The following is a 27,106-nucleotide window of genomic DNA, read 5'->3' as shown; positions in this document are numbered from 1 at the left end:
AGTCTTTGTTGGCTCATCATGCGCAATCTATTAGTATTCTCTGCAAAATTTAGTTTGTTATCGATGATAGTACCTAGGTACTTATAACTATCAACCAATTCAATCATCTGATTATCGATAAAAGTACCTGGAGCTGAGAAAGTACACACCCCTGTGGGGAGCCAATAGATGTGATTATGGGATCTGACAGCACGCCTTTAACCCTTACCCTTTGAGACCTATTTGTAAGGAAATCCAGCAACCAAGCAGCCATTCTTGCATCCACACCAAAACTCGACCTAAGTTTGTGAACCAACTAATTTGGTCGAATCGTGTTAAACGCAGACGAAAAATCTACAAATAATAACCTTGCATGGTTACTACTACTCTCCAGATGTTTATACAACAGGTCCAATAAGGTCAGTGTTGCATCCTGCACACATCTTCCCGTCCTATAGGCAAATTGCATCGGGTCGAGAAATGGTGTAGTTTGTTCCAATATTACCTCCTTTACTAATTTCTCAAATAGCTTCATTATAAGCCAGGTCAAGGAAACCAGTCTATAATCTGTCAAGCCTTTAGGAAAATTATTTTTTGCAACTGGAGTAATGATAGACTCTTTCCAAAGTTTTGGTACATACTGAACCTCAAAAGACTAATTAAAGATATAAGTAAAAATAGGACCCAATTCTTCAGCACATTGTTTCAGGACCCTACCACATCCATCTGGACCAGGACTCACTTTATTTTTGCATTGTTTAAAAAGATTGACTACATTTTCTACACTAAAGGAGACAAGTGAACTTCCCTCTTGAGAAGAGTTATAAAACTCATGTTCTAAGTCACCTTTCAGCTCTTCAAATCGAGCGTAAAATTTATTAAAATCCTCTGCAAGGACATTATCTAACTCATAACCGGGTACTTTCACTTGTTTTCTACACCCACTATTTAAGCCCGTCATTAGTTTAAGACTATCCCATACTGAGCCCATACAGTTTGTTCTTAATTTAATTTCAACTTTTTCCTTATATCGTATTTTTGCCCTCCTGATTTCTTGTCTAATTAATTTCTGTACATTTTTAACTTCAAGCAAATCCCCTCGTTGAAAAGCAGTTCTTTTCTTAATCAACAAACCCTTAAGATTGGTGCTCACCTATGGCTTATTATTTGGATATATCTTCACAACTTTTTCGGGAATAACAGAGTCAACACAATAAGTTACCCAGGAACTAACCACATCATTAAGCTCATCAATATCAGCAGATGAATCCATAAAAACATTCCATATGGTACAGTCAAAACATCCTCGTAAACTCTCAATAGCATCATCAGTCCAAGATTTCACAGTTTTTGTTTCAACTTTTCCCCTCTTCAGTTCCGTAGTATAACATGGGATTAGATGAATACAATTATGATCTGACAAACTCAGAGGAGGTAATAGAGAAGTGAAGTGAAGTGACATTCGGCCAAGTACGGTGACCCATACTCAGAATTTGTGCTCTGCATTTAACCCATCCGAAGTGCACGCACACAGAGCAGTGAACACACACACACACACTGTGAACACACACCCGAAGCAGTGGGCAGCCATTTATGCTGCGGCGCCCGGGGAGCAGTTGGGGGTTCGGTGCCTTGCTCAAGGGCACCTCAGTCGTGGTATTGAGAGAACTGTACATGCACTCCCCCCACCCACAATTCCTGCCGGCCCGGGACTCGAACCCACAACCCTTCGATTGGGAGTCCGATTCTCTAACCACCAGGCCACAACTTCCCCTAAAAAGCTTTGTATGCTCCCTTAATAGAGCCATAGCATTGGTCCAATGTCTTTTTATACCTGGTTGGACACGTGACATACCCATACATGCTCTTAGCAGAATTTTCCAATTTACAATTATTAAAATTGCCCATGATAAAGATCGGAGCATCCGGGGATAGTGACTGATGTTTCATAACGCTCTTTTCAATATACTCTATAGCCAAGTTCACGTTCGCCTTTGGGTGAATGTACACCACAGACACAAATATTTGGGGAAACTCTCTAGGCAGATAATGAGGCCGGAGCGATACCTTGAGCATCTCAATGTCCTTTGTGCATAATTTCTCTCTCACAACAACAGTCTTGCACCAACGCTCATTCACATATAAACATACTCCCCCCGCCTCGCGACTTGCCAGTTATCCCAGTCTCATTCAGTTCGAAATGGGCCACTAAAACCATTAATTAGCAGCTCTTTATCAGAGTCCATTTTCGTTAGCCAAGTCTCCGAGATTGCAAGCAAACAACTGTCTCTGAATTCGTGTTGAAAACGAACATGTGCGTGCAGTTCCTCAATCTTTTTCCGTAAAGACCGAACATTTGCTAATATATCAGATGGAAGCGGTATTCGAGACACCGGTCTCTTTATCAATCTTTCACGTACCCCACCTCTTCTCCCTGGCTTCCTCGGTCTCTGACTCGATCCGTTAAAGTGTGCTTTAGAGTTGATTCCATCAGCGAATGCACTCAGATCTGGGAAGAAGAGGTCCACAGGTGGATTCACCGGCGAGAGATTCTCCCACGACAACAACAGTTCTCTGTAGTAGTAAATCCTGGTCGAATGCAGGCCGTCCCAAGTGGCATTTAAATCGTCAATTATGGACAATCTGTTTCTTGTAAGAGACATAATAGATATTGCTGATTTGAAAAATAAAAACTTTGGCATTTTTGCAATTGATCAGGAAAAAGCATTTGACAGAGTTAGTCATTTTTATTTGTTTAAAACACTTGAAGCTTTGGGGGTTGGTCAGAGTTTCATTTCATGGATTAAAATATTGTATAATGATGCATCTGCAATGTTGAAAATGGGGGGTGGGCTTAGTCGTCCTATTCCCGTGTTGAGAGGAATTAGACAAGGATGCCCATTATCAGGGATGTTGTATTCATTGGCCATTGAACCCCTACTTTGTAAATTAAGGAAAACTTTACAAGGGGTTTCTATTGAAAAACCTATTAAGTTAGTTGCATATGCTGATGATGTTACAGTTTTTATTAAGGATGACAGAGATGTGTCTGTTTTAAAAGATTCTTTGAAAATGTATGAAAATGCATCAACTGCAAGAGTGAATTGGGAAAAGTGTGAAGGGTTTAATTGTGGACAAAAGGTAAACAGAAATCCACCAGAGCTCCCAGGTGGTGTTAAGTGGGGTCGAGAGGGGTTGAAATGTTCAGGGGTTTATTAAGGGACTGAAACATTTAAGATGAAAAATTGGGAAGGAATGGTGGAGAAGATGTGTAGCCGGCTGTCTAAGTGGTCATAGGTGCTACCACAGTTATCTTATAGAGGAAGAGTTTTGGTCACAAATAATTTAGCAGCTTCGGCACTGTGGCATAAAATGAATGTCCTTGATCCACCAGATGATGTTGTTTATGAATTACAAAAGAAATTAGTGGATTTTTTTGGACTGGACAACACTGGACTAAAGCTGCTGTTCTTTTCAGTAAATGATGGTGGACAAGGATTAATAGAAATTAAAAGCAGAATCAAGACACAAAAGTTGCTGTACTCAAATAGGTGCTGGTCTGATACCGCTAAAACCCTGTTACACAAAGTTGAAATTTTTAAATATGATTTACATTTGTTTTGAATTAATTTAAAAGAAATGGACTTAAAGGAAACATATGCTTTTTATAAAACTATGCTGAGAACATGGGCTTCAGTTTTTCAAGTGAAGAGAGACCTGCCTGTTTCTGAGACCTGGATAAACAAAGAGCCTCTTTTTAATAATCCCTTACTTCAAGTAAAAGTGTTTAATTCAAGAAGCCTTCAGAAAGTAATGAAAAGAGCTGGATGCACAAGAATAATGGATTTAAAACATTATGATGAGTGGAAAAGCCCTGAGGAAATGTGTAATTTGACAGGAATTAAGTCTGTCAGATTCATGAAACACATAATGGATGAGATTTTTTCTTTTTTTCCTTCTACTCATTGTCAAAAATTAAGAGAAGAGGATTTGAACAGGGAAGAGGAGGAGCTAAAGGAGGAGTTTTTTCCTGAACTTAATGTTTCGGCTTTGGTGGAAGAAGAACCACAAGAGGAATCAATCCTCTCTTTTAGGACTCCGGTGATACATGGTTTTAAAGAGGCTTCAAAGAAGACACTGTATTTGACTTGTGTAAAAGTTGCTCATCAGTCAATTCTGAGGGAATGTAGAGAAACAAAGTGGTCAGATGTATTGGGGCCAAACTCTTCTCCTAGAAGGTGCTGGAGGTCATTGTATAAATCTCCCATTGAAAAACGAACTGCAGATCTACAGTGGATAATTATACACTGGGCAGTAGCCACAAACAGATACGTGGCACATATTGATCCCACTGTAGAAAAGAAGTGTCCCTTTTGTGATTTGGAGGAATCAGTTGATCACCGGTTCTTATTTTGTTCTAGATTGAGAGGTGTATTTCAGATATTGGAAAACTGGATTGAAAAACTAGGCGAAGAGTTCAATGACAATATTTTCATTTTTGGGCCTAGTTATAAGGCTTCTGATGTAGAATTGGTCTAATAAATTTTTTAATAGCAGAGACGAAAATGGCAATATGGGTAACAAGGGAAAAATAGTTAAATGAAGAAGCTTTGGTAGACCCAGATATAATATGAAGAGCTTTTGTGACATGGGTTAAAGCAGATTTTGTGTATTTTAAATTGACTAAAAATCTGGCTTGTTTTATGGAAACATGGGGTTTAAGTGATGTGTTGTGTAGTATGGATCATGAGAAAAACCTAATTCTTAATTTTAAAAAATTGGTGGTAGTAATAAATTAAATGTTGTGTTATTTATTCATTTATATTTTTCTGTGTGTTTACGTGACAGTGGTTGGTTTTTGTAAAAAGAAATAGAAAAATAACATGTTAATTGACAAAAAATATGTTTTTGTATAAATAAAGAGATATAAAACGTCTCTCTCTCTCTCTCTCTCTCTCTCTCCCTCTCTCTCCCTCACACACACACCACCAGACACACTCTCTCTCTCACACACACACCACCAGAGAAACTCTCTCTCTCTCTGTCTCTCTCTCTCACACTTCACACACACACACACACACACACATACTGGTTTTTGTGAATTACCAGGACACTGCAGCCCAAACAGGTGTGTTGGTGTATTAGGGGGACACCCCTTTCCACTTGCTGTACAGAGATGTGGTGAAGATCAAAAAATCTATTTTGACCCATACAACACAGATTTCACTTTAAAGTTTGTTTACACAAAACACAATCTATAATGTAACAACCTGAAAATATACACAATTATGAGGACAATTTATAATTTGATACACAAGCCCCACCTATGACACAAAACGTTATTATAAGGACTAAAGTGATTTCTGAGGACACTAGATATACAACACACAAAAGTGTCATTTGAGTGTATTAAAGGGACATACCTGATATATGAGGACTAATGGCTTAACACATACACAATAGTAAAGACTGTGTATTAAAGGGACATACCTGATATATGAGGACTAATGGTTTAACACATACACAATAGTAAAGACTGTGTATTAAAGGGACATACCTGATATATGAGGACTAATGGCTTAACACATACACAATAGTAAAGACTGTGTATTAAAGGGACATACCTGATATATGAGGACTAATGGCTTAACACATACACAATAGTAAAGACTGTGTATTAAAGGGACATACCTGATATATGAGGACTAATGGTTTAACACATACACAATAGTAAAGACTGTGTATTAAAGGGACATACCTGATATATGAGGACTAATGGCTTAACACATACACAATAGTAAAGACTGTGTATTAAAGGGACATACCTGATATATGAGGACTAATGGCTTAACACATACACAATAGTAAAGACTGTGTATTAAAGGGACATACCTGATATATGAGGACTAATGGCTTAACACATACACAATAGTAAAGACTGTGTATTAAAGGGACATACCTGATATATGAGGACTAATGGTTTAACACATACACAATAGTAAATACTGTGTATTAAAGGGACATACCTGATATTTGAGGACCAATGATCAGACTCAGAACATGGTGCACGCATTTTGCAAGTGTGTAAAATATTTTTGTATAGTGCTGTAAATATGCTACCTTACCTTTTATAGTGTGTATTCAAGGATGTACTATTTGGGAGTGACATAAGGGATTGTCTGTCTGTCTGTCTGTCTGTCTGTCTATCTATACACATAATGTAAATCTAGCCGGTTGTTTGCAGAAAAACCGAGAGTGGGTGATCATATTTAAGCGAAGAAACAACATTCAAACAAGCGGTGCAGACATAACAGTATGCACATTCTGTGAACAAAGAGCAAAGTTTATTTTGTTCTTGTTTACAGCAAAATTACTGTAGTTGCCCTTAATATTTTACATCACAAGATCATTTTGTGTATCAAGAAACATCCTGTGTGTACTGTGTGTAATGAAAAAACAAACGCTCTTACTGTAAGTGTAAAGAGAACAACTTAAATATTTTAACTGTTCCTAAGCATAACAGCTAAACTAAACATTGCTGAAAGCATACTGAATCCATGAACAAACTTTAACAGCAGAAGAATATTCTGCTTACATATAAACAAAAAGTAAAAAACAAAAACACCTAATGAGACTGTTTCTTTTTTAGGGTTAAGCCGCGATTCCTGACAAAATCCCTAATGTTTTGGAGCGTGCGAGTAGCCAAAGCTGGATGCTCAGCATTCTTGCACTGCTGGCATTCAATTTTAGTGGCGAGTTTACCCCTTGCTATGTGGTCGCGGAAATGCCTCTGTACTGCTGCAATTTCAGTTGGAGACCAGGCTTGTTTCTGCTTCCTTTTAGCATCATCCAGATTTTTTTCAGCAGAATTTTCATGATTCCCTACAAAAGAGGAAAACAGGTTCCTGAACCCTGGGTTGAACACTATGATGGCCAGAGCTCCTCTCCCTCTTCTCCCAACCAGCCACACTCTTACCAACCCTTGTCTTTAGTCAAGTCTTGTTGTATAGGTCACTAATCCGTAAGAGTAAAATTGGTTTTAACTGTTGGCCCAATGTTACATTCCTCATACATCAAATATCAAATTGTAAATAAAAGAATAAAATTAAAGACCTGACTACATGGTTGCTTATTTCCTAATATAGATTTAGGCCTGTCACTAGGGATGCAACGATAAACTGATTTCACTATTAACCGTGCTTTAATTCGTCACGGTTAATTAATCGTTAAGGCTTCTCAACACAGCGTTTCTTCTGCACGGAATAAAACTGCTGCAACTAAAAGTTTTTCCAACTGTGCGCTAGCTTAAAGTTCAGAGGTCAAGACTGAGCACTGAGAATGTGAACATGCTTACATTTCTGCACTATAATATGAACAGAAAGGACTGAAGATAAGTGTGCAATTTGAGGGCCATGTTGTATGTGGGTCCTGCAGCTTTTGACTCCTTGTTTTGTTCCAAAAGGATATGTATAGCTTGCTAATATTCAATACCAGAGATGTGTTTCTTTTTATTTATTTTCACCGTACTGCATTATTCATTTTCAAAAGGAGGCTATATTGTTAAGTCAAAAGCCAGTTAGAGCTTTTTTATTTTCAATGTTTCTACTCTGGTCCAAAAAAAATGAAAATACCAAACAATTTTGTAATATAGTTGATCACAACTTAAAGTGCATTTAACTACATTTGTCCTCTTTAATAGGGAAATACTTAGCTAATATTTAGCTAAGATTTTATATAGACAAATACTATTATTTTTTATTCTTATTTTTATTTATTTATTCATTATTCTGTTATATATTTTCAGTGTAAAATTATTACAGGACTGGAAATGGACTATTATTTGTTTTAACTAATAGTGTTTTGAAATGAATTAATGAATAATAATTACTGTGATAACTGTGAAACCGTGATTATTCCTCAGACTATAATCGTACAGCCAAAATCTATAATCGCTGCATCCCACCCTGTCACGATAATCAATATATCGACTTATCGCACAATAAATGTACATGATCTCAATTTTTGCCAATGCAATACATCACCATTTATATTTACATAAAAAACACAATAACATAAAACATAACATAAAACATAAAAAAAGGAAAAATCTGTAGATGGAAAAATCTCCATAACAGTTCTTCGTCCATTTGTCTTTTTTCTATTTGTAAGAAAATGTGGATTTACTATTATTATTAATTTTTTTTACTATTATTCAAGTTTTTTAAGGTATCTAATATTTGGACACTTAATTTTCATGATCTAAATCATTTATGAATTAAATGTTTGTTTATTAATTGAAAGTGTGTGGCCTTCTTGCATTATTATGCTGTTATATTATTATTTTACATTCACTGGCATAAAATGGTCTTAAAATGACAATAATATCACTTATCACAATTATTTTAAGGGGCAATATATCGACCAACAAAAAGTTATCATGACAGGCCAATATAGATAAGTAGTTCTCATTATACTAGTAGTATTCTCATCATACCTTGAGATGAGCCTCCAAAGGAAGTCTCAATATCTGTGAATAGACAAATAAAACACTATAACAAACAGTAGTATTGCTTGGTCTGCATGAATTGAATCAAACCTTAATGGATATGCTGGCTGAGTGAGGTAGATGCTCATACCATCTGAGGTGCCTGTAGGGTTCACAACAGGCCGCCTAGCTTTCTTCATTCCTGTGGTATGAATAGAATGGCTCAGAATAAAGGTTCTGATGGAACATACTCAAACATTTCATAAATTATTCTACACATTTAAGTGGAAACTGTAAATCTCTAGCAAAAAATCCTCCTTTACTATAAAACCAGCTAAAATGATTGATCTAGAGAATTCCCTAGTACAGTGTTCTTTCTTTATATGATTGTGTGCTTTTACCAGGTTGTTCATGCTCCTCCCTCCTGCTGTGATATTTGTCCTTCATGCAATGAGCTTTAAAAATAAATAAATAAATACATATTCAAAACATGGTAACACTTTATGGCAAGTGTGAATCTCATGAATTATCAGGAACTAACACAAGCTCAAAGTCTTTCATTCATGACTTCATGGATGAAAAACACCTTAAGGTTATGTTCACACTTAGCGTCTTTTTTCGAACTACCAGCGTCTGTTCTACATTATAACCCTATGGAGTAAACCGTTTTTTCAAAAAAGTCCTGAGCGCTTTTTTAGACGCCACCGCCGGCGTCTTTTTCCTTTCGCGTTTCCTTTCCCGTATAATGTCGTGCACCCACAAACGTCTTTGTGAACCGACATTCTCCTCCCCGGTAACTTCAAAAGCCAACGCAAGAGCCAACTTTCTCTTTCTCGACATTTTTTGCATCACACAGCACTAGGCTACTGTTGCAGCTGTTGTTATAGCAACAAAAGAACCGAACGCTGCCAGCGTTTTCTTTTTTGCTAAAAAAACGGCATTGTCAACTTTTTCTTGTCAAAAAAGACACTAAGTGTGAACATAGCCTAAGACATTAAGACAAGTACATCATCATGATTTATGTTTATTATGCATGATCATGATGTTTTCATTGTTCACAAAAAACAAGGTATTTACTATACATTGTAGATAAACCTATAGTCATGGCACATGATTCAAAATACAAAAAAACATTTTGTGCATGTAAGACTACTTGAATTATTAAAAGGAATATAGAAAAATAATAAATATTACCTCATGCATGCATACAGGCTAGAAGAGTATATCAATTAATGTCAGAACTCATGTTTTTCATTAAAGATGAGGTATCAAGCATGTTCATGTCTTCTTCATAGTAGCCTGTAGGAATATGGACAGAGCGCAACACTGGCCAATCACAGCACAGTGTGCAAAATTTGTTGACATCTCAAACAATTCATTACCACAGGCACTCACAAATCAGGCAACCAACTGGATCTGGTTTACACACGCAACTGCATCACAGACAACATCTTGGTGAGACCTCTCCATGTTTCAGATCATTTCCTCATCACTTTCAGTCTACAACTCTCTGCCCCTGCACCACCAACCCCACCACCAGTCACTTTCAGGCGAAACCTGCGCTCACTTTCTCTCGCCCATCTTTCATCTGCCGTGTCATTTTCTCTTCCCTCACCCCCACAATTCTCATCTCTGGATGTGAATACCGCAACGGACACCTTATGCTCCACTCTAACCTCTTCTCTAGACAATATCTGCCCTCTTTCCTCCAGGCCAGCACACGCTACTCCCTCTAACCCCTGGTTGTCTGAGGTTCTTCGTGAACACCGGACCGAACTCAGGGCAATGGAGAGGAAATGGCGCAAATCAAAAGACACATCTGACCTGAGTATGTATCAATCTCTCCTCTCTTCCTTTTCCGTTGATGTTCATGCTGCAAAATCTTCCTACTTCCACAACAAGATCAACAGCTCCTCCAACACACGATCACTCTTCAAGACATTCAACTCTCTATTCTGTCCTCCTCCACCACCACCACCCACCTCCTCTTTAACTGCTGACGATTTTGCGAACTTCTTCACCAACAAGACAACAACTATCAGCAGTCAGTTCTCAGCTCCTCACACACAGGAGCACAGACCGACCCCTTTCACAGCCAATCACCCTCTCCCCTCCTTCTCTCCGCTAACCGAGGAAAAAGTATCTACACTTCTCCTCTCCAGTCATCCTACCACCTGCCCTCTTGACCCCATCCCCTCACACCTTCTACAAGCCATATCTCACACACTTCTACCAGCTCTCACACACATCATCAACTCATCCCTCCATACTGGCACTTTTCCTACTGCATTCAAGCAGGCTCTGGTAACTCAACTGCTGAAAAAATCAACACTTAACACATCACTTGTAGAGAACTACAGACCTACCTCTCTACTTTTCCTTTCAAATTACTAAATGTAAATGTAAATCCAAATACAGTAGTCTTACATCCAAATACAGACTGTATATGTCACTCATTGTTTACACAGTGCAGAGATTGTGAATACAACGGTTAAACAAAATTCGGTTGCAACAATCAGGATAAGCACAAGTAATTACCATTCTGATTAGCTGTAGTGACCACAATCACTCTGCACTGTATAAACAAATAAGTGACCTATACACAAGATAGAATACTACTATGCCAGAGCATGTATTTGGTTTAGTCTGTGCATGTTTGGGACCCATTGACTGCCATTATATCCCAGATGACACACGCAAGTCTGCAAGATGTCTGTTAAAGATCTCTTGATCTGGAAACATCCGCTGTCTAAAAACTTTCTTTCAGATGTCAGTTTTACATACATTCTAAATTATAAACATCTTAAAGACATCTAACAGACGTCTATGTGACATCTAAAAAGAGACATCCAATAGACGTATTGCAGATGAGCAAATAACCTAAATAATACATCTTGCAGATGTAAATGCAGACGTCAAATAGACATCTTCTAGATGTACGTGCGCTATCAGGGATATGACTGAAAGACTGCAGCGGTTTGAGTTAAAAATCTTTGAGTTCTACTGAAGAAACAAAGTCATCTACATCACTGACTCCTAGGGATTAGCAGTTGAACCTCACATTTTCATTTCTGGGTGAACTATCGCTTTAATAACACACTGTTTATCAGTATTTCCAGAAGACCAAGTTACCACTTTACTTGAGGGTTCACACACGATGAGGTCATAAGAAATTAATGCTTAGTTAATGATGACTACTGTATTTGGATGTCAACAGAATTCACATACTCTGTGCTGTGATTGGCCAGTGTTGGGGGTCTGTCCATTTACATGCAGGCTGCTATGAAGAAGACATACTGTATACGTGCTTGATAACTCATCATAATTAATGAAAAACATTAGTTCTCACATTAATTACTGTTACTGATATACTGTTCTAACCTGTATGCATGCATGAGGCAATGCAGATTTTTGTATATATTATTATAATAATTCAAGTAATCTTATTTGAGAAAACAAATGTTTTAGTACATGTACCAAAAGCATAGCTTTATCCATAATGGATATTAAAAATCTTGTTTTCTGTGAAAAAGAAAACATCAAGATCATGCATAATAACCTATTAATCATGATGATGTACTCATCTTAGTGAATGTCTTAAGGTGTTTTTCATCTATGAGGTCATGAATAAAAGATTTTGAACTCATGCTAGTTCCTGATAATTGAGATATTAATGGATGAAGTAATTCATAATTCTTCATTAATTTATGCATTAATTCATGGTAATTCATGTACCCCTACTGTAAAGTGCTCCCCAAAAACTTGCATCATTTACACAATGTTATAATTTAAGCAATCAAAAGCAACCTAAACTGCATTTTAAACATTTCTAACAGTCATTTTGGTTTCAAAAGTATATATACACATGTGGGTTTGAAGTTAAAGTTTTAGTATTGTCATACCTTTAGATGGGCCTCCTAAGGCAGGATCAGTATCTGTGAATAGAAAAATAAAATGCTATAACAAACAGCAGCGGCGCTTGGTCTATATGAATTATGCTTCTGTGACATCTCTGAACTACTGTATAATGTTTTGGTGCATCATATGGTGCACTTCTTACACTGACTTTACTGATTTGATGTTTGTATGTTTATGTGCTTTTACCTGTTTCTGTTTGTGTCTGTGGATGCGCCTCCTCAGCATCACTGTCTTCACTATGTTCCGAATCAGAAAAGTCTAACTTGTCTAAAAAAAAAATTGAGTATCAAGTAAGCTTAACATTGCTAATGTTAGAGTAAAAATAGAAGACATAGTGATAACTCTAATATCTGGTGAACATTACATTAAGATCTACGTTAGGGATTATCTTTAGGATATGAATATACTTAGTTAACTTCAAAATGTCATTTGTAACAACTTTAGTAGCATTACCTTCAATTTCAATTTCTTCTAGGGTTTTGCCGTGGAGATTTGAAAGAGAATCTTTCTCCATAGCGAGGAGTAACTTTGAAATCTTGGCCAGCTGGGTTGTAGCCTCCGGAAGTCGATAATATTCTCTGTGCACACGAATATCGTGGCCCAAGAAGTCCGCAACTTGGTCCAACTCGTGGTTTTTCAGGTTAAGCACCTGCGACAAAGTTGCCACATGTTTGCGCAGTTGGGTCGACCGGAGGAGTTCCGGGTTTTGTGCACCACACTCGTGTGCATAGATCCTCAGACAGTCTTGTCCTCTATAACAACTCAAACAGCTTGGTCGAGCAAACAGGAATTGGTTTTCCTCAGGGACTCCACATTCCCTTCTTCTGCTTATGAGGAGGGTTAAGGCATCAACCATGTCTGGTGACAGCAAAACTGCCACTTTTCGCCCTCTTTTACCCCTAAGTTCCACCCGACTAAAATGTGTACAAAGTTTTTGTTCAAACTTTGTTAGCCCAACAGCAACATCTTTGTGTAGGGGAGCTGTATCCCTCTCTAGAAAACCTTTGAGTTGCATTTTTGCAACCTCTCCTCCACGTCGCCGGTTGAACACAATTATTTTTGCAAGAGTTGCTTTGCATAGGTCGCCATAGACTTGTGCTGATGGCATCTGTTTCAAGTTCTCAGAACCTAAATCAACAACCTTTTCAAGATGCTGGTGAAGAAGTTGTACATCCTCTGTGAAAGGGAGGGTAGACGGCTTGTTAAAGCGCCCCTCATTCAAGGTGGTCAAAGCTGTGTGGGAAACGAGTTCAGACCATTTAGCATCATACAGCTTTTTGAATGCTTGGGTTGACTTTATCCCCTCACCATCTTCTGCCATTAGAGCTCGGCAATGTACAATGTCACATATCTTATTCAGTGAGTGGCCCAACTTAAGGGCAAGGCTTGGAGTCTGGAATGAGTGTTTTACATCATCAAACCCAGATACCTTTTTGACAGCCTGGATAACCACATTGAAATTTTCAGGTCTCACAGCATCTTCAAGAGTCTGTACAGAAAATTCCTTTCTCAGAATCAGCAGAAGTCTTCCAACTTCCCGGAGCTTCTGTCGAATATAGTCAAATTTAGTGGGATCTTGCCCATGTTTATTGTAAAATGACTGGGCCAGCTGAAGAATGCAAAAGTCACTCCGCACAGCAGCAGAGATGTCATCGTCTTTCATCACAGTTAGCAGTTTCCAAACACCTTGTGATATTTGTTGGCAGAGGGCTGCATTAGACATTGTTGCCAAAGACAAGACCCTAGTTCTTCCTGGCTCTGCCTGATCTTCCACTGGTTTGGAAAGACAATTTCGAACGTGTCTCCAGAGATCCCTTCGGAGAAACATTGCATGGCAATACATACAGTGCACATAATCTTTTGAATCATATCTTTTCTTTGGCTTACGTCTGAGTTTTAACAATCCAGTCCCATTCGCTAAAACATCTGCATTGTGTTCATAGTTTCCTTTGTTCCGCAGTTTGTTCAGAAGTTTTTGACGCTCTTTGGAATGTTTTGGTAGAGCCAAAGCCCGAGCAACATCGACGTTTGAATTCTCATGGACTTTTAAGTGGCGTGTAAATTTTGACTGCGGTTTTCCACAAATGTAGCAGTAATTCTTCTTGCTTACTGAAGAGGATATATTTGAAGATTGTAAAGATGGATCTTCCCCTGTGCCTGTGATATCCTCAACAGTGCTTTCAGTATTGCCATCGCTGTGAACTTTCGATATTTGTACTTGTATGGCTTTCCTACTAGGCATTTCAAGCTGTGCTGTGCAGACTGGAACTTTTGGGAGTGAACCTATGACACTTTCTTGGCATGGTCTGCCATTTTGAATTTCTGCAGTAGATTTGATGCAGAACACTTCAGTATTTTTAATGTTTAAGAGTTTTTCTGGAGGCGCTATGCTTACGTCTGAACCTTCTGAGACAGAATTAGGTACATAGTCCTCATCCGACATGTTCTCACTGGAAAATTCTACTTCGGAATCCTGAAATAGTAAACATATCTTTTGTACATACTCAGAAAGTTTAGTTCTAAGGAAGAAAATTGCTGAAAAATAAAACATATCTGACTATTTAATAAATCATACTTACGGATGTTGAGGGGTCAGGTTTGGGCTTCACATTTTTCTCGTAGCAAGTTTTATGCCAGAAGCGGGAACAAACTAGATTGAGCATATAATAAACAAGGTTGGTTTCATTTGAATAAAAGGTGATTTAAGAAAAGATGCTTTAAAAAGTGATAGATAAAGCAGTGATAGATGATCAGTGTGTTTGAAAGTGTGGCTATAAGATGGAAGAGAACAGAGAAAGGAGAAGACTAATATAAATATGAATCGATTACACAATTACACAGGCAGACAGACTGAGCAAGACAGAAAGAAAGAATGAAAAGTTAACTTTTTCAAGCTAATTTAAAGATGCATTTAGAACGTCAAGATTACACAGTTTTAGGGTTTCAATGGTAAAGCATTTTTAAAAGTATTAAAATTGTCTGAACAAAATACTTACCCTTACATCTCACACCAGCCCACTTAAAAGCGGAATAAGGACCACTACAGCAATCACATTTATTCAAGCTTGATAGTACTGTAGATATTATGACATGTTTACAGTTCTGTTGAAAAAAAAAAGTTATAATTGATTAGAGGAAATTATACTGTATTACTATAGTTAGGTGTTAAAGGCACAATATAATGCATTAATACAATATTTAAATTGGTCTCTGATATCTATACAGAAGGTATGTGGCTTAGGTAAGGGCAAAAATGATTTAGAAACAGTTTTATCTTTCCATATTATTCAACAATGCCAAGGTAAATTTCAAGGTTTTTCATTATATGGCACCTTTAAGACATAGGGCTAAGGTTTGAACAAGTTATTTTAATTTCACAAATAACAAAATGTATATCACAAATGTACTGCACTGTAGTATGACAAAAGCAGTAAGTATGGGGGACTTACGATACACAAACCATTGTGCAGTTTGACAAAACACACACTGAACTTCTACCCATCCCCCACAACATGACAAAAGCAGTAAGTATGGGGGACTTACGATACACAAACCATGGTGCAGTTTGACAAAACACACCCTGAACTTCTACCCATCCCCCACAACATGACAAAAGCAGTAAGTATGGGGACATACGACAAAAGCAGTAAGTATGGGGGACATACGATTCACAAACCATGGTGCAGTTTGACAAAACACACCCTGAACTTCTACCCATCCCCCACAACATGACAAAAGCAGTAAGTATGGGGGACATACGATACACAAACCATGGTGCAGTTTGACAAAACACACCCTGAACTTCTACCCATCCCCCACAACATGACAAAAGCAGTAAGTATGGGGACATACGACAAAAGCAGTAAGTATGGGGGACATACGATACACAAACCATGGTGCAGTTTGACAAAACACACACTGAACTTCTACCCATCCCCCACAACATGACAAAAGCAGTAAGTATGGGGACATACGACAAAAGCAGTAAGTATGGGGGACATACGATACACAAACCATTGTGCAGTTTGACAAAACACACACTGAACTTCTACCCATCCCCCACAACATGACAAAAGCAGTAAGTATGGGGACATACGACAAAAGCAGTAAGTATGGGGGACATACGATACACAAACCATGGTGCAGTTTGACAAAACACACCCTGAACTTCTACCCATCCCCCACAACATGACAAAAGCAGTAAGTATGGGGACATACGACAAAAGCAGTAAGTATGGGGGACATACGATACACAAACCATGGTGCAGTTTGACAAAACACACACTGAACTTCTACCCATCCCCCACAACATGACAAAAGCAGTAAGTATGGGGACATACGACAAAAGCAGTAAGTATGGGGGACATACGATACACAAACCATTGTGCAGTTTGACAAAACACACACTGAACTTCTACCCATCCCCCACAACATGACAAAAGCAGTAAGTATGGGGACATACGACAAAAGCAGTAAGTATGGGGGACATACGATACACAAACCATGGTGCAGTTTGACAAAACACACCCTGAACTTCTACCCATCCCCCACAACATGACAAAAGCAGTAAGTATGGGGACATACGACAAAAGCAGTAAGTATGGGGGACATATGATACACAAACCATTGTGCAGTTTGACAAAACACACCCTGAACTTCTACCCATCCCCCACAACATGACAAAAGCAGTAAGTATGGGGGACTTACGATACACAAACCATGGTGCAGTTTGACAAAACACACACTGAACTTATACCCATCCCCCACAACATGACAAAAGCAGTAAGTATGGGGGACATACGACACACAAACCATTGTGCAGTTTGACAAAACACACCCTGAACTTCTACCCATCCCCCACAAAATGACAAAAGCAGTAAGTATGGGGACATACAACATATGATACACATGCTAGTTTAGAATGAACCATCATCCATATACCATTGTAAATTAAACAATTCCTATGACTGATGATACATGGGGCAACTTTATGAGCAACGTTGCGGGGCAACTTGGGTTAATGTTGGCATCAGTGGGCAACCAGAAGAGACACAGGTTCCATGACTGATTTAAAGTCTGAAAAAATTTTTTTTTACCCATTCTCAGTTGGGAAAGTGCCCAAGCAACATTGTTCAAAAAAAGTTGCCTGGCAAGATTGCTCAGAATGTTGTCCTGTGTATCATCAGCCTATCACTATCTTTTTTAATTCTTTAAGTTTGTAATTAAAAATCACTGTTGTTGCCAACTAAAGAACATTTAAGAAATAAATGCTTATTAAATGCTCATTTTTAATGGAAAGTACATTACCTGTTGAGTGTTGTCATGACATGTCAGCTGAGAATCAGACGTTGTTGAGATCTGAAAAGGTTTGAGTACTGAACATTAAATTTGGATAACACGGCAGTACATGGTGATGCTTTGAGTATCCAAAACAACTAATGTGAAAATGACATAATACAAGTGAATTCTTAGATCAAACAATCAGGGCATGTGAGAATTCATTGCAGCACACAGTCCTAATCGTCTGTAATGCTAAGGTAATGATTCTACATCATCTTACCAAAGTTGATGGAGATTTAACTACCTGTTGAGCATTAGAAACACACACTTACCTCCTTTGACCCATCTCTTGCTGCACAGCTGACCAAAGCATGCACCTGTTGTTCAATCTCAGAACAAACCTGTGAAATATGAAAGATTTGTGTAATCAGATTGACAAAAGGTCAACTATACTATGCTATAAAACACTTTTTATGGAAATTTTAAAGAAATCAATAGTTTATAAGGATTTTGCATCATCTTACCAAAGTTAATGGAGATTTAACTACCTGTTGAGCATTAGAAACACACACTTACCTCCTTTGACCCATCTCCTGCTGCACAGCTGACCAAAGCATGCACCTGTTGTTCAATCTCAGAACAAACCTGTGAAATATGAAAGATTTGTGTAATCAGATTGACAAAAGGTCAACTATACTACGTTATAAAACACTTTTTATGGAAATTTTAAAGAAATCAATAGTTTATAAGGATTTTGCATCATCTTACCAAAGTTAATGGAGATTTAACTACCTGTTGAGCATTAGAAACACACACTTACCTCCTTTGACCCATCTCTTGCTGCACAGCTGACCAAAGCATGCACCTGTTGTTCAATCTCAGAACAAACCTGTGAAATATGAAAGATTTGTGTAATCAGATTGACAAAAGGTCAACTATACTACGTTATAAAACACTTTTTATGGAAATTTTAAAGACATCAATAGTTTATAAGGATTTTGCATCATCTTACCAAAGTTAATGGAGATTTAACTACCTGTTGAGCATTAGAAACACACACTTACCTCCTTTGACCCATCTCTTGCTGCACAGCTGACCAAAGCATGCACCTGTTGTTCGGTCTCAGAACAAACCTGTGAAATATGAAAGATTTGTGTAATCAGATTGACAAAAGGTCAACTATACTATGCTATAAAACACTTTTTATGGAAATTTTAAAGAAATCAATAGTTTATAAGGATTTTGCATCATCTTACCAAAGTTAATGGAGATTTAACTACCTGTTGAGCATTAGAAACACACACTTACCTCCTTTGACCCATCTCCTGCTGCACAGCTGACCAAAGCATGCACCTGTTGTTCAATCTCAGAACAAACCTGTGAAATATGAAAGATTTGTGTAATCAGATTGACAAAAGGTCAACTATACTACGTTATAAAACACTTTTTATGGAAATTTTAAAGACATCAATAGTTTATAAGGATTTTGCATCATCTTACCAAAGTTAATGGAGATTTAACTACCTGTTGAGCATTAGAAACACACACTTACCTCCTTTGACCCATCTCTTGCTGCACAGCTGACCAAAGCATGCACCTGTTGTTCAATCTCAGAACAAACCTGTGAAATATGAAAGATTTGTGTAATCAGATTGACAAAAGGTCAACTATACTATGCTATAAAACACTTTTTATGGAAATTTTAAAGAAATCAATAGTTTATAAGGATTTTGCATCATCTTACCAAAGTTAATGGAGATTTAACTACCTGTTGAGCATTAGAAACACACACTTACCTCCTTTGACCCATCTCCTGCTGCACAGCTGACCAAAGCATGCACCTGTTGTTCGGTCTCAGAACAAACCTGTGAAATATGAAAGATTTGTGTAATCAGATTGACAAAAGGTCAACTATACTACGTTATAAAACACTTTTTATGAAAATTTTAAAGAAATCAATTTGTACAACCTCAGAACAAACCTGTGTGGGTTCAAAATCAAATACTAACACTTCTCCACATGTAACTGTAAACTGTGTCTTTAAATTAAAGTAAAAGGATTATTTCAATCTGTTAATACCTTTGTTCTCCATGGCCAGTCAGAATCTCCATAGTTATACGTTATCTCTTCCCCAGGACTTATGTCCTTTACTGCAAATAAGCACAGATGGGGCTTTCCGTCCACTCTGATTGTTTTCATTTTGCTGTTGGGGTTCACATGATCATCATTGACGATTCTCCCTAAAGAAGCATCTTCTCTGGCAGCATCAACCCTGAAACAGCAAGAACATAGTGCTATCTCCACGGTGTAATATTGACTGAATCATACAATAGGAAAGTTTCACAGAATAATAATAATAATAATAAAAAGTTAATTCTAGTTTACCACTGCTGCATCAGGAAATGCAAAGTTTATACATACCACAACTGTTTTCCATCACAACGAAATTCAAATAAAAAAACTTCAAGTGCAGCATGGTATACTCTGTGCCTTCTTTCATATTCTTTTTTAGATATGATTTCCCCTCGATATTCAATGAGGAAATCTCCCTTTTGAAAGTGGCGACAGCTGAACACTCCTCGACCTAACCAAGAGCAGATCAGTCAGGGTAGAAGTTAAAACAATACTTAAAACATAGACAATTGTGTTACTCACCTTTAAATGAATTTATGTATTTTATTTCAAATCCATCCTTATCTTTGAGCATGGATGAAAAATATGCAGCTTCATCCTTTGGTTTTAGTTTGGCCCTCCGGGACCTTGTTCCTGCCATTTCCTGCAAAAGCCAGATGATGTATTTGGTCACTTGATGAAATTATAATAATTATATGTTTTTTTTAGACATCACTGACCTAATCAACAATGAGTTTATACTTTTATTTGCTGTAGAGGGCTTAAATATAAACAATAGGGATCATTATGTACTACTTGCAGGTCAGTGAAACAGGAAAGCATCTTAGACCTTACAAATGTGTTTAGTATTTTTAACAATCTGAAACATGCTGCTTTTCTCCTTCTCAACTACACTGTGACTGTCACTAAAGAGAAACATTATGATTATGGCTATCAGACTTTTACAGGTCCTTCTCAAAAAATTAGCATATTGTGATAAAGTTCATTATTTTCCATAATGTAATGATAAAAATTAAACTTTCATATATTTTAGATTCATTGCACACCAACTGAAATATTTCAGGTCTTTTATTGTTTTAATACTGATGATTTTGGCATACAGCTCATGAAAACCAAAATTCCTATCTCAAAAAATTTGCATTTCATGAAAAGGTTCTCTAAACGAGCTATTAACCTAATCATCTGAATCAACTAATTAACTCTAAACACCTGCAAAAGATTCCTGAGGCATTTAAAAACTCTGAGCCTGGTTCATTACTCAAAACCGCAATCATGGGTAAGACTGCCGACCTGACTGCTCTCCAGAAGGCCATCATTGACACCCTCAAGCAAGAGGGTAAGACACAGAAAGAAATTTCTGAACGAACAGGCTGTTCCCAGAGTGCTGTATCAAGGCACCTCAGTGGGAAGTCTGTGGGAAGGAAAAAGTGTGGCAAAAAACGCTGCACAACGAGAAGAGGTGACCGGACCCTGAGGAAGATTGTGGAGAAGGACCGATTCCAGACCTTGGGGGACCTGCGGAAGCAGTGGACTGAGTCTGGAGTAGAAACATCCAGAGCCACCGTGCACAGGCGTGTGCAGGAACTGGGCTACAGGTGCCGCATTCCCCTGGTCAAGCCACTTTTGAACCAGAAACTGCGGCAGAAGCGCCTGACCTGGGCTACAGAGAAGCAGCACTGGACTGTTGCTCAAATTTTGCATGTCATTCGGAAATCAAGGTGCCAGAGTCTGGAGGAAGACTGGGGAGAAGCAAATGCCAAAATGCCTGAAGTCCAGTGTCAAGTACCCAGAGTCAGTGATGGTCTGGGGTGCTATGTCAGCTGCTGGTGTTGGTCCACTGTGTTTTATCAAGGGCAGGGTCAATGCAGCTAGCTATCAGGAGATTTTGGAGCACTTCATGCTTCCATCTGCTGAAAAGCTTTATGGAGATGAAGATTTTGTTTTTCAGCACGACCTGGCACCTGCTCACAGTGCCAAAACCACTGGTAAATGGTTTACTGACCATGGTATTACTGTGCTCAATTGGCCTGCCAACTCTCCTGACCTGAACCCCATAGAGAATCTGTGGGATATTGTGAAGAGAAAGTTGAGAGACGCAAAACCCAACACTCTGGATGAGCTTAAGGCCGCTATCGAAGCATCCTGGGCCTCCATAACACCTCAGCAGTGCCACAGGCTGATTGCCTCCATGCCACGCCGCATTGAAGCAGTCATTTCTGCAAAAGGATTCCCGACCAAGTATTGAGTGCATAACTGAACATAATTATTTGAAGGTTGACTTTTTTTTTTTATTAAAAACACTTTTCTTTTATTGGTCGGATGAAATATGCTAATTTTTTGAGATAGGAATTTTGGGTTTTCATGAGCTGTATGCCAAAATCATCAGTATTAAAACAATAAAAAACCTGAAATATTTCAGTTGGTGTGCAATAAATCAAATATATGAAAGTGTAATTTTTATCATTACATTATGGAAAATAATGAACTTTATCACAATATGCTAATTTTTTGAGAATGACCTGTATACAGTATATGAAACCTCTACAGACACCTACAGCAAGGTTAAAACTAACAGCAGGTCTGATAAAACAACACCGATTACCCTTACTGTACTATTACAGGAATAACCTTCACAAAGAACTGTAAACAATAGAGCTCCGGACGCCACGTGACCTATTCTGTTTACACCGCCATTTTGGCAGTAAAGAGGCCGTACGAGACGAGCGTGAACGGATGACGGCAGCATGAGTTTTAAGGCAACAGAGTTCACTGCGCACTTTAATTAAAAAGATATAGACCTGTACATAGCAAAACTTAATAGATTAAACATAACAGATCCCTATAATGCCCCCGGGGTGCTTTTCATGTGTATTGATAAAGGAACTTATAGCTTTCCTGAACTGCAGTATCCTGATATAACGTTATATAACTAACGTTACTTCATTAACTTTTCCTCGGCCTATTCCGGAGACTCTTTAAAGGCCTACAAAAGCCTGTTTTTTTTTTATGTTTATGGACAGTGTGTGAAAATGTGAGTTTATGTCCAATCATAAACCGGTGGGATAATGTATCTGATTGATATATTATATATATATATATATATATATATATATATATATATATATATATAAACTGATATTAGTTTACACATTATCCCACCGGTCACAATTGTGACTGAACATAAAAAAAAATAATTTCATACACTTTCCATAAGCATTTAAAATGCTTTTAAATGCTTTCCTCCACCTGTTCTGGAATCCAGGCACACAGCAGCTGTCCACCATGTTGAAATAGTAATTGTTTTGAATTATTATTCGACCCGACCGCTATCGATAACGCAAAAGCCGCTCTGGTGCTCTCCTGGTTGACTGCCAAAATGGCGGAGTTTAGATTGCATGACGTCAGCCCCCGGAGCTCTATTAAAAGGATCTGATCAGACACACAAATAGTTTACAACTAAACAGCTGTGTGCCCTGAAAAACCTCAAGTTCACCATTCCCATATGAAAAATACATGTAGTAGACTTCTGTACTATAGTAAACTAGAGTAATAATCCTAGATACAATAGGTTTTTTTAAACTTACCATAGTAAAAATTAAATAATACTATGGTTTATCAATTCACTAATATTACAGGATACTGAAGTGCATTAACAAAGTGTAGTAATCACTATTATACTAACATACTGCAGTAAACTCCAATTTACTACATCAAACACTACAATATTTGTCCATTAGGCCTTTCATAGATTAACCCCATTATCACAACACTGAACTGCCCAGATAGCAAAATAAATATGATCTCAATCTGGCATCATGAGTTATTTAACCATTAGCCATTAACTTTTAAACCCAAAACATACATAATACAAGCGGTTTAGTTATTGCTTGTTTATTTGTCAGACTAACGTTAGAAAGTCAATAGTTAATTCCTTATATATCCTTATACTCCTTATATTTTGTGAGGAAACGCTAGATAAAAGCTTACAAACGTGACCAAAGCTGTTTGTCTGTTTTATAACGTTAACTAATATAATATACTGTTTTATTGTTTATTGAGTTTTATCATCAATCTTACCTTAAGTGTCTTCAGGGTGACTTGCTGATTATCTCAGCCGGAAGAGACTCGGTCGGAGGTGGGGGAGGGTAGGAAAATGATTCCAATGATATTGCTTCTCTGTGTTTTTATTTTTATAGTTGTGGTGTGGACTTTGTTATTCCTTTATATTTAGATCTATTTTACAAACATATCTTTATCGTTATTGTCCTTTGTGTGAATGGCTAAAACACAGTGGTTAGACAAAACCCGAATTTACAAGGACTTCTCACCTTTCAGCCAATCAAAACCCGCGATTCCATTCACAAGTGTGAATATTAATGAGGAGGTGCAGTACCAAGACCCACCTGCAGGAGCGCAGTTCCGATACACACTCTTAACACAAAGTCCGATGATTGTGAACTATAAGGACTTTTGGAGAAAATTTGAATTTGAGCTCCTCCCACATGTAGAAGCACTTCTACGTTGTCTGAATTATGAGGACACTGACACTGTCCTCATAATCCAAAATGTCCTCGTAGTGTGGCGTGTATTCATATAAAATGTCCTCGTAAATCACAAAAACCCACACACACACACACACACACACACACACACACACACACACACACACACACACACACACAGACAGAGAGATAGACTCTCTCACTTCAACTCTCTCTCTCTCTCTCACACACACACACACACACACACACACTCTCTCTCCCTCTCTCTTTCTCTCTCTCTCTCTCTCTGTGTGTGTGTGTGCTTGTGCGAGAACAGTGGAGTTGGTTGCCGTGAGTGAGTTTCCTTTTTCTATTTTTTATTTTTTTTACAATTTCTTTATTTAGATTAAAAGTTTTTGTTTGTGAGTAAAGTTTGAGGGGCGTTAGCGAGATTAGGGAGAAACACGGGAGATTGGCTGGGGATGACTGTTAGGCACAGTTGTAAATGCATGCCAGACGACTCGGTCTCGGTGGAGGATTGTTTATTAGCTGTGAGTTCTATGATCGGTGGCACCAGGTCTGCGTCACGCATTAATAAAGTTATAGTGCTGTTTCTCAGTGAAATTCAGTTGGTGGATATTTTGATTGAGAGTGCTTTATCAATTAAGGACACTTTTCTGCCTGTTCTACCTCTGTCAAGCCCAAAAAAGAAAATTGTTCTTTCAAATGCACCGCCATTTATAAGAAGTGAAAAATCAAGATGATCCCACTTGGCTGTAAGAGTGTCGAACTTGAACATGTAATTTCGTTCAAATGTCAAGCAATTATGATTTTGAATTCGCAGAATGAGGCTCTGAACTTATCCGTCAAGTTGAGTATTGATGGTAAAGATTATAAGATTTTTATCAGTTCAGAGATTATGAAATGTTTTATATGCGGAGAGTATGGCCATGTTCGGCAGTCGTGTCCATATAAAATTGGAGTGAACGTTTAATATCACGGCTGCTGCTGTTAATGAAGACAGTAACAGCCAGGCAAGTAGTGAGCTTAATGGGGGTGCGGCTGCTGTATCATTGGAGGTGTCAGTCGTTGAAAGTGATGCACTGAGTACTTCGTGTGAGGTGAGTGTTGTCTCAGAAAATGCAATAGATGCCTCCGTGGATGCAGATAAGGTGACTGTTGTAAGCGGTAGTGAGAGTTTGATCTCACAATCTGTAATGGCTTTCTGTGAAGCGCAGGTCGTTACTGATCACGATTGGCATAGTGAGATAAGGCAGATGCAGCTTACTTAAGGTAATGGTAAATAGGCCTACTGAAGAGAAAAGTACCAGCCAAAGTGCAGAAAATGAAAACTCTCAGAAATTTAGGACATATTTGCAGTCTGAGGATTCTGATAGTGATATTGAGGATATTGAGAGCATTTTTGATGAGAACAATGAGATTAGATCAAGTGTGCAGACGCAGTTTACTGTTGAGGGTAACAATGTTTGGTCTAAAATGTATTTACTTAAACAAATCAACGATTTTTTGGATAATACTAAAGGACTTAATAAGCCCAAGGTCGAGAATCTTTTCAAAGATTTAGGTCTGTTTTTGGCATCTGGTACAGTAGTAATAAAAAAGCATCTTTTGAGGAACTTGATAAGCAGAAACGAAATCATCTTAAGACGATTCTGAGCAATGTGAGAAGTTCTTTGCATTTGTGTGGTAAGAAATTAGTTTGGTAGATCGCTTGATCCTATTCCATCTCATCTCCTTCAAGCCATTTCTCCTGCAGTTGTACCTGCACTCACTCACATCATCAAAACATCCCTCCACACTGGTGAAAAACCCAACCTCAATCCATCTTTTTTAGAGAACTACAGACCAGTTTCCCATCTTCCTTTCATTGCAAAAACACTTGAACGAGCTGTGTTCAACCAAGTCTCTACATTTCTCGCAAACAACAACCTCCTTGACAGCAACCTATCTGGCTTCAGAAGTGGACATTCAACTGAGACTGCCTTGCTCTCAGTTGTTGAAGCTCTAAGACTGGCAAGAGCAGAATCCAAATCTTTAGTACTTATCCTGCTTGATCTGTCCGCTGCTTTTGACACGGTTAACCACCAGATCCTCCTATCAACCCTACTGGCAAAAGGCATCTCAGGAACCACACTTCAGTGGCTCGAGTCCTACCTATCAGATAGGTCCTTCAAAGTATCTTGGAGAGGTGAGGTGTACAAGTCACAACATCTAACTACTGGGGTGCCTCAGGGCTCAGTTCTTGGACCACTTCTCTTCTCTTTCTACATGGCATCATTAGGTTCTGTCATTCAGAAACATGGCTTTTCATACCACTGCTATGCTGATGACACTCAACTCTACCTCTCATTCCATCCTGATGATCCGACGGTTGCTATTCGCATCTCAGCTTGTCTAACAGACATTTCTTCCTGGATGATGGACCATCACCTTCAACTCAACCTTGCCAAGACAGAACTGCTTGTGATTCCAGCAAACCCATCGTTTCATCACAATTTCACCATCAAGTTAGGCACATCAACCATAACTCCTTCAAAAACAGCTAGAAGCCTTGGAGTTATGATTGATGATCAGCTGACTTTCTCAGACGACATTGCTAAAACTGTCCGATCCTGCAGATTTGCTTTATTCAACATCAAGAAGATCAAGCCCTTTCTTTCGAAACATGCAGCATGTCGAAACATGTCCAGGCTGGACTATTGCAATGCCCTCTTGGCAGGTCTTTCAGCCAATTCTATCAAACCTTTACAATTAATTCAGAACGCGGCAGCAAGATTAATTTTTAATGAGCCAAAAAGAATACACGTCA

Source organism: Carassius carassius, chromosome 2 (assembly GCF_963082965.1).
Source record: "Carassius carassius chromosome 2, fCarCar2.1, whole genome shotgun sequence".
NCBI lineage: Eukaryota > Metazoa > Chordata > Actinopteri > Cypriniformes > Cyprinidae > Carassius > Carassius carassius.
This window is presented reverse-complemented; position numbering follows the sequence as displayed.